Here is a 10,795-nt window from a genome sequence, read left to right on the forward strand (position 1 = left end):
TGTTGGGTCTAGAAATTAACCTAAAGAGGGGATTGTTAAGTTAAAGACTTGTTCTATGTGACATATGGAAGATTGGAATCTTCTCAACCTCCTCAGAATTCGCTAAGTATGGATCCGGGCAAACCTTAGACCTCCGAGCAAGCTTTTACTTAGCCGGGCACGATATTTTGTTTATCGGGCAAGGTTATCTTCAGGAAGTCTTCTTTAGTGAACATCCGAGCAAGGTTTGCAAACTTGTGTATTACCGGGAAAGGTTCACTAGTTTATGCAGATCCGAGAAAGGTTCACTTTATCAAGCAGGTTTGTTCTTCATAGCCAAGTAAAGTTCACTTCCGAGTAAGCTTTAGGCTACCGAAGCTCATGAAACCAAGTAATTGGAAGACCGGACAAGGTATTCATTAATAAGTATGGTCCAAGTAGGCTTGATGATTTAATGATATATCTCAAGTATCATCGGGCAAGGTTCAACTTAAGCAAGGAACAGTGCTACCAAGCACACTTTGGTAATAAGCTTTTCTCTAGCAAAAGGTTGAAGGGACCATTGAAGAACAAGGTTGCTCGTAAGGGTTTGTTGGGCAAAGTTTGACAAAGCCAAGAAGATTGAAGTCTACCCGGTGAGTATTTTACTTGATAAAATACTCTTCAAGTAAAGTCTACCTGGAAACTGATCCCGAGCACACTTCTATGTTACCAAGTCCTGAAGGATGGCAGAGTACACAACGTTCTCGGAAAGACAAGATTGATGCAAAGCCTACCCGGAAGACTTGTTTTACACTTAGAATATTTCTGAATATGTAATTTGAATATGTATTATCAGATAGGGTTTCTAGAAGGAATGACGGCTGTAAAGGAGGTGTCAGGCCTATAAATAGAATAATTTACGGCACACCTCCGGGTGGGGACACACATAAGGCAGACGGACACATTAATTAAGAAAGAATATTGTGTGTGACGGCTGTCTTAATGTAGTATGGATAAAACCTTCCTTCAAGAAACCCTAAATCGATTATCCACTTTGTATGATTTATATTATATTAATGGAAATCTTTTGAGTGAATCTTGTTTGTGTTGGTTACCTTTGAATACTGATTAAGCAACCATATGTTTTTTATTGATTCCGCCTTTAACAAATGGCAATATTTCTAAATATAGCAACCCGTCATCAACTCCCTTGTCGACACATCTATTTATGTGAGTTATGACATCATTTGAGTAATATCCAGCTAAAATCGGGGACCTGACATTATACGCTGAGTTAAGCTGTAAATCTGGTAATCAAAATGTTAAAACTAGATCAGAAACTCAATCAGGTACTAAAAGTAATCAAAACTCTAAATTTGCTAAAACCAGTTTTTTCTACAAAAGAAAAGGTATTGGGATCAAAGAGGGAAACAAAGAGTCTGTAAAACCTAATGTTGGTTTTCAAAAGTTTGTTTTTGTTAAGGGTGAGACCTCTGAGGAAGAGAAAGAGGCCATCATTAGAAAACAATCTAATGATGAGTTTTATAGACTTAAGGCCGAGAGAGACAGGGAAGAGAATCATGTTCATCCTGTTAACAAGTTTGTTGATAGGAGGAAATGTTTCTGTTGTAATAAGGAAGAACATTTATTTTATTCATGTCCTAAAAGATTCTCTCATTTCCAAGAAAGAAAGCATGTGGTGAACGAAAAACTACATGTGAAAGTTCCATTTGTGAGATCTACATCTCCACCTATTAAGATTTGAAAAAGGGGTGTGGATAAGGAACTTGTCAAAAAGGTTTTTGAGGTCATTGAGTCTTCAAAAGTTAAGAAAAATAATTGTTTTTATAAGAAAACAAGTTCTGTTGGGCAGAACTGGGTGGTTAAGGTTAAAATTAAAGATAAACCTATTAATTCAACCATTGAGAATGAAGTTGAGTTTTCCAAAATTGTGAAAAAACAAAGAAGTTAAGTCTTTATAATCTTAGCCTTCTAATTCTAATTTGTTTAAATCATGCTCATCGGTTGAATCTTTGACTGATTATGAGGATGAAAGTTTTGATGATTGTTTCTATGAGAAATTGAAACAACCCAAGACCAAGAAGGCTTGGGTTTTCTTGTTTTACTAATCGCATACTTTTTTAGGGGCTTTCAAGATCCAATGACTCACGTTGGATTATGGATACTGGAGCCTCTCGACACATGACTTGAACTCTTCATTTTCTAAAGAATGTTAAATCTATTCGAGGACGATATGTGTGGTTTTTGGGAAATCAAAGAGGATACATTGTTGGTGAGGGTACTTTATCAAACGGGAAGGTGATGTTTGAGAATGTGAATTATATTACCGAGCTGTAGAATAATTTGCTGAGTATCTCCCAAATTTGTGACAAAGGATATTTTAACTCACTTTGCAAGTTAAGATTGTTTGATTCTGAAGTCTGGATTCAAGATACCAGATGAACGGATATTAATGAAAGTACCAAGGGATAATGAACTCTATGTTCTTAATATGAGTGTTGCATCATCGACTCAAGGCACTGTTCAGTGCTTTGTCACCAAGGCACCTGAAACGGAATCTGTGTTATGTCATCGACGACTGGGTCACATAAACGTTCGCAAGATGAACTATCTTGTTCATAACCAACTTGTTGAAGGGGTAAATGTCAAGGGTTTTCATTTGAGTACCGATTTCTTGAGTTTTAAGAAGGGTAAACAAAATATGAAGTCTCACCCGACGAAGTCTTTCAACTCAATCAACTTACCTTTCTGAAGGATAAACATGGACTTGTCTGGTCCTTTGAATGTCAAAAGTATCACCGGGGAACTTTATTGTTTGGTGGTCACTGATGATTACTCACGCTTCTCGTGGGTGATATTTCATGAATCGAAAGATGAGACCTTCGACAACTTGATGATCTTATTCAAGAAGCTTGAGATGTTATATAATCTGCCAATCCGAAGGATCAGAAGCGACAATGGTACCAACTTCAATAAAAACCGTGTAAGTCCCGAGCTTGGATCTTTCAATATAATATCAACTAACCAAACGTTATTGCGGAATATAACATTTAGTGATTCAAGACAAACAAAGATAATACATAAGAACACGAGATCTAGCTTCAAAACACACGTTGTATTAACGTCGGGTGCTTAAGAACAATATTACACAAACTCGTTCACCACACCAACAATAATGAATCCCCCAACCCTAACCCTATACATGATATCTATATATATATGGAGAACCAACAATCTATCCCAACAGAAAGCCCAAAGCCCACCGAGATCCTTTTAGTGATCTCGGTTTACATACATACACAAACAAACACGATACCCAGAACAGATACTAAGTACAAACAACTAAATATAGACCCGACAATCTCCCCCGTGGTTTGTACCTTCATTCTTTAATCATGTTCCAAAATATTCACATTCACATCATTCAATCCACCAGCCCAAAATCTCGTTCTAATAACCATAGCTACCATCCTTGTATATTCTTTGACAGCAACTTCAAAAATGGGTTCAGCAGCAATCTGGAAATTACTGAGTGTCTTGATATCTCTCTCACCCATATTTTGCAAGTCTTTTGGATCAATAAACATGAACTGCCCCTTTCATAGACATATAACAACAGTAGCGGTTTCACTGTCATACGCCTAGAATTGCATTTCATCAAGAGAACCATCAGGGATAGCACTCGGCACTGGAATGTGTGTTGCCTTGTTTATTGTGGGCCATATGATGTTCACCATTGTTTTTCCTGTCCGAGGATCTTGAACTCCTTTAGCTTTCTTCAAAAATGACTCAGCGGTAGTTATATTTGGAAATCCCGGATCAACTTGTCTCTTCAGAAAATTCTAGAAATCATTAGTCTTCTTTTCATGAATTGGATTGTGAAACGGAGCGTTGATGAGGTCAATGAGATCTACTTTAGTCCAGGATCCAAAATCCTTCGTCTTCATGTAGTACTCAGTAGTCCTGGACCTCCGTTTCACCCACCACATGCTCTTATCAGTATCAAAACCCTATGAAATAACCCCAGAACGATCACCATACTTATCTGAGAAACCCTTATTAAAAGTAATGATAAACTTATCTGGATGATTGGAGGACTCAAAATTCTGATTGGAGATTTTCATAATGAGAATCTTCTTTTGCAGTCGATCAGATTGTTCAGCAGATTTAGCTGGGATTGAGAGATAGTGTTCCAGTGACTCGGATGCGTCAGCATGTGCAGACATATGAGCACTGGAGCTCCCGCCTTGATCAACATAGGCTGATTTCATAACACGGTCGTCACTGCTTTTGAACTCGTCTCCAAATTTCTGGATGAGTTTCTATTGAAGGTCTAGGTATATAGCTGTCAATCCAGCCATGCTTGATTAAAGCTCTTTGATCTTAGAATAGTTGTCAGAATTGCTAGCTTCTAGTTCTTGGATATGTAAATCTTTTACCACAGATTCTTGTTCGAGTTCAAAAACTCGACGTTGTAAAGCCTGCATGTCCACTGGAGAATCTCAAGTACAAACCCTTTTCCATTGTTTTGCAGATAAGTGTCTTGCATAGCGAGAATCTGAGCAATATTTTCTGAAGCACTAGAGCTAGACTGACCAGTCAGGTTAGTTGATCACGATGGCTCGTCAAAAACAGGAGTATCAGCTTCAAAATCAAATTCTTGAGCAATGTCATCAAAAATCTGTTCATGAGATTGACCCTCAGTTGCGGATGGATTTGTATCAGCGTGAGTCACAGTAGTGTCCAACTCACGTTCTGGATGGATTGGAGTTGTTGTAGGTGTAGTTTCAGTAATCAGAACGCCTGGTCTTTAGTCTTTTTTTTCTTTCTCCTTTTTCATGGAATAAGATCAGCGTTTGATTCTTCTGGAGTATCTTCATCTTGAGTTTCAACAATTGTTTGAGGAGGCTTCAAAGCAGTTGACTGAAGTAATTCTTTGAACTTCTCAAAATCCTTTAATTGCTTAGCAGACGGAGCAGTTTATGTTTCACGATGTTTAGTCTCTTCTTCATCTAAAATGACCTCAAAAGTAGCAGTACGCCCCTGAACTGGCGCCACATGCTCTTCAGCAACCTGAGCACTGACTGTCACAATCTCAGTTTCAGCAAAACGGCCAAACTTAACTATCTCGTGAAGGCCTTGATAGACGACCTTTACCCCTTTCTGGACTGCTTCATCAATCCGAAGGTGTTGGGTCCCATCGACTTCATATCCAGCGTCTCGACAGACTTAGCAAGATCAGTGTTATGTGAGTCAAAGATCATCTGTAAGAACCGAGGATACATAAGAAACATTTCCTTCATCTTTCCCTTCAGATTGCTCATCATCTCATCGAACATGAACTTGGAATAGTTGTAGTTCCAATCCATGATCAGAGCAACTACAGCCGACATCTGAATGTGGCAAATCTCATCAGATCCGGGTAGAAGACGTGTGTATCAGAAACCTCGAGTAAGGGTGAAACAACTTCTTGATAGCAGGTGGATAGGATCCCTCATAACCCATCCTGACTAGAATCTCTGAGACAGCGTCAATCGAATATTCTATTGGGTAGTCAGGTTGATATCCAAATAAAAGAACCTCGCGAATAATGGCCTCTAAGATGACGACCAACTTCTTTTGAACTTTGGATTATATAGTAACAGCTCCACCACTCCTCGCTGGTTGATCGAGGCATTATTCCAGAACTCCGTGATCATCTTCTTGCATATGACAGGAGTTTCTCGTAAAGCGTGAGAAATCATGCAAGTGTTGAGACCAACGATGATAGACTTAAACCCCTTGTGTGTCAAAGGTGGATCAAACAAATATCTAGCTATATTGTGAGTATCAAGGAATTTTAGTGGTGCTTGATCAACCATTTCTGCAACAAACGAGTTAAGTTAGCAATAGTTTATATAACTTGATTAACAAACATAAGTTTAAGTATATAGATTTAATATTTTTAAGCATCAGGGACCAAATATGAAAGATAATAATGTTTTTATAATAGATTTCGTTCCACATAGATGTTCTCTGTCCACTCAGATAGATTTCAGTCAACAAATGACGATTGTGGCCAGTTAATGAGTTCTCTGTCCAAAACCACCGAGAACAATGAGTTCTCGGTCAATTATAAGAGATATCGGTCAACAAAGTCAACCTAGAACTCTTGGTTTGACCAAGAGTTTTCGGTCAAACTAATTTTTGAAAGAAAAACCCTTGAGTTCTGCCTCGTAAATTGTGTCATCTTCTTTAGGAAACCCAATATCACCATGGATAAGAGACTTGCAACCAGCTCTTAAGACCACAACAATGGTCTCAATCAAATCGAACAACCAACACAATACGAGTTCATTATATGAATCAACAAACAAAGATCCGGACAATCATTGACATCACATCTCAATCAAACCCACTAAGATTATCACAAGAGTATCACAACACATTATCCATAGATCTCTTATTTGTAACTGAAAACAAGAATACTAAGACACGATCATATTTGATTAGAATAGTACTGAGTGAGGGTTTTCGAACATGAGGTCTTTGAGGTAAGATATTTTTGAGAATAAGATCAATAATAGAGATTCATAACTATTCATACCCCCAATCCTAGTGGGCCGAGAAACCCGGTGAGCCCACACCAATAATCCCAAATCAGAAGCTTAGGACAAGACCAATCTAGACAGTAAACATACTCAAGGCCCAAAAGGTTTTAACCAAATCAAAAATAGCCGTTCATAGAACTTGTTTCGAGGAGAGTAGTTTCGAGGTGAAAATTGAATCAAATAGAATAAATAAAAAATAACCAGAATAAAATAAAACTAAAAGAAAAATAATTTAAGAATAAAACATGAAACATCTGTCTTCTAGTAATGTCGCCTTTATGAAAAGATGCGAACATGGAATCTTATTGATCAAGGTGCTTTCACAAGGATTCATGTTCAACGTTATTATGACATAAAGAGACAGGTTGATAGCAGGTATAAAAGCTTAGCATGATTTTCATTGCGTCAGTGATATGGATTAGGTGCAATTAGGTATAATCTCAGATAGACATCACTTATGGACCTGTGATTCCTCCTATCTCTTCTCAAAGCTTATTTGGCTTTCCCTAGATCACCTCAATTTGACTCCAACCCCCTAATGCTTGATCAAAACTTTTATAGAAAAAAAGAAAACTTTTAAGCTTTAAGGTTGAACGTTGGACTTAAATACCTTTCATTCAGAGTGTTTAGGACTTATTTGAATGCCCCACCCTTGTAGTTATATTTTGACCCTTTAAGCTTTTAAAAAACCTAGAATTTAACAACTCAAAATCATATACATACTTACCAAAATTTTTTTATTTTCTTTTTGAACAAACAAAATAGCACAAAATTTTTGGTGATCAAGACACTAACGGGCTCGTGTATGACTGGGTAATCACTTTTTTGCTTATCATTCGGAGAGATGTATATGGAGACATGCACATTTCTTCAAAATGACTCTCCATAGTGAGTTTAGCAGATTTAGTTTATATCACCCGTTAGGCACATCATGGAAAGCTACCATACAAATCAATGATTATTCTAGAGCCTTTTAAGCTTAATAACTTCACCCGTTAGGCACACATAAACAATTTTTCTATCATTTTTCAAAGGTTGGATCAATTTTCATTTGAAAATGTTTTGACAATTCAAAAGGCTGTTAACTGAATAATCATATCACTTCCTAGAGAGTTACAGAAGACACAATTTTAAAACTCAGTCACCCCAGTCACTCTTAATTTTCAGGTTAATGGCTATCTCGTATGTCCACAAGTGGTTAACTAGACCAAACACATATGAGAATACATGTCCCTCCAGCTTAGAATTACCGACATAAGTTTAAGTGAAAGAATATAAAACAAAACCACATCACAATCGCCCAGATGCTTTCAATCTTTATGTGAATGGCTATCCCGTGAATCTATGAATAGATGATAGGATTAAACATATACAGGTATATATCCTTCCAACTAGAGAAACCAACATAATTTTAAGCGAGAGTGTATAAGCAACCTTTTAAAAGAAACACACATTTTTTATAATATGAACACACACACACACACACTCTTTTTGAATATTTTATTTTTCTCCCCCTAAATTTGTGCAAAAATAAAATATGTACAAATATATCAACAAAAAGACTCAATCCTCGAAACAAAGCATTTTAAGAAAACCAACAAGCATATTAAACCTGGTTGTCCTGACCGGTTTTGTAAATAAGTCTGCCACATTATTATCAGTGTGAACATGTTCAAGATGAATCAATTTACGGTCGTAACAGTCACTGATGAAATGTATTTTAATATCAATGTGCTTGGTTTTTGAGTGTTGAAACGGGTTCTTAACGATTGCAATGGCAACATCATTATCACAAAAAATAAGGGTGTCAAGAAATTCCAAACCGTAATCCAGCATTTGATGTTGCATCCAGATAACCTATGAGCAGCAAGCTGACGCAACAACATACCCAGCCTCGGCAGTCGATGTTGACACTGTTTGTTGTTTCTTGCATTGCCTAGAGATGAGACGATCGCCCAAGAACTGACAACCAGCATATGTTCATTTCCTGTCAATGTCATCACCATCATAATTACCATCAGCAAAACCATATAAATCAACGTCTGAGTTTTTAGGATACCAAAGACCTAACTTCGGTTGTCCCTTCTGATATCTAAAAATACGTTTAACTACAATTAAATGAGAGAGTTTAGGGTTAGCCTAGAAACAAGCACATTGACATACATCGAACATGATGTCAGGGCGACTGGCGGTGAGATACATCAGGGATCCGATCATCGATCGATAGTATATTTGATCTACGGGATTCCCTTCAGGATTAGAGGACAAAAGAGGCCTTTCTGCCATGGGTGTAGTAGCACTTTTGGAATCTTGAAATTCAAACTTTGCGAGCATATCTTCAACATACTTTCCTTGACATAGCAAAATTCACATTGAACTTTGACGAACCTGCAGCCCTAGAAAAGTTGTCATTTTCCCCAGTGAGCTCATCACAAACCATTTCTTCATCACCTCTTCAAACTCATAACACAACCCAATACTGGTCGATCCTAAAATAATGCCATCCACATAAATTTGAACCAGGATCAAATCTTTCCCAACGGTTTTAAGGAATAGACTTTGATCAATGGTCCCTCTTTTATGACCATGACCCAGAAGATGAGCCGTCAATGTTGCATACCACGCCCGAGGAGCTTGATGAAGACCATACAGTACTTTATCTAACTTGTAGACATGAGTGGGATTCTTAGAGTCTACAAACCCCGGTGTCTGGTCTACGTAAATCTCCTCCTTAACTTCGCCATACAGAAACCCATGAATGATGCATAAGCCATTAAAATCCTGATGGCTTCGAGTCTAGCTACAGCAGCATAAACCTCAGTGTAGTCTAAACCATCAACCTGACGAAAACCACGAACAACCAGCCGTGCCTTGTTTCTAACAATAACTCCCGTGTCATCTTACGTGTTTCGGAAAACCCATCTCATATCCAACGATTTCTTTCCCACCGGAAGTTCAACCAATCTCCAGACCTTTAACTTATCAAACTAATTTAATTTTTCATGCGTAGCATCCACCCAGCTTGGTTCTTGAAGATCCATTTCTACCGACTTTGGCTTAATCTGAGAAATAAAGCAAGAAAACAAGCAGCTATTTATCTGTCCGGTCAGACTTCTGGTGGACACCCATGTTTCAAGAGGACCAAAGATATTTTCAATTGGATGATTTCGTTGAATTTTTGATGGAATTGATTGTTAGGGAACAACACCAGCATAGGGTAAGTTTGACATATTTTCATCAACCTCAGTGAGAGGATTCTTTTATCCAGAGGCCGCCGTACTATGTGAGTACGAGGTGCTGGCGACGTATTCATTTTGAATGACATCGGGAAATAATGTGCTTCCGAAAATTTGACGAATAGGACTCTCCCCCTCAACAAATGGAGTATTTCCTGATGAAGTTGGTGAAGACACAGTTTCAGTAACTTCTTCTTGTTGATTGAAAAACACAGGCGGAGAGATATTTGGTTATTCTGAGATATCATCATCCAGAACTGGAGATATGTGCGAGACAGCGTGCAATTCTTCTTTTTCAGTATCTACGGTAGTGGCCCCTGAGATTTCTGAGTCAAGGACAGGAAGCACATTGAATGGCTTGTGGAGTTCATTGTAATCAAAAAGCCAGTCAGGACCAACATCGGCATCGGTTTCATTTTCTTCCAACCAATGTGAATCATATGATATAAGGATCTGCTTGGTTGTCTTATTATAGACGTTGTAGGCAGTACGACCAGTATAACCAACAAAGTAACAGTCATCGGTTTTGGCCCCAAATTTTGGAGTTGACTCAAGGTTCAGTAGAGTACATGGGCAACCAAACTCTCTGAAATGACCAACTGTTGGCTTGTGACCATAGACATTCTCATATGGATTTTTTATTTGAGACTTGTTGATTAACACCTGATTTTGAACATAACATGTAATATTAACAACTTCTGCCAAGAAGAATAACCACAGTTTTGAATCACACAACATGGTTCTAGCTGCCTCAATAAGATTCCTATTTCTTCTTTCAGCCACACCATTCTGTTGCGGTGTCTGAGCAGAACTGTATTGTCGAAGCACCCCCTTTTCAGAACAGAAGTAATTCAATGAAGCATTCTTGAATTCCATGCAATTTTCGCAACGAATGCCCTTCAGCTTCAAATTGAGTTGATTTTCCATAAGCACAACAAACCTCTTGATCAATTCTGCAGTTTCACTCTTATTTGACAAGAAAAAGAC

The sequence above is a fragment of the Bidens hawaiensis genome, unplaced genomic scaffold, assembly GCF_021521415.1.
Source record: "Bidens hawaiensis isolate Kalapana, Puna unplaced genomic scaffold, B.hawaiensis_p1.1 tig00023521_1, whole genome shotgun sequence".
Lineage (NCBI taxonomy): Eukaryota > Viridiplantae > Streptophyta > Magnoliopsida > Asterales > Asteraceae > Bidens > Bidens hawaiensis.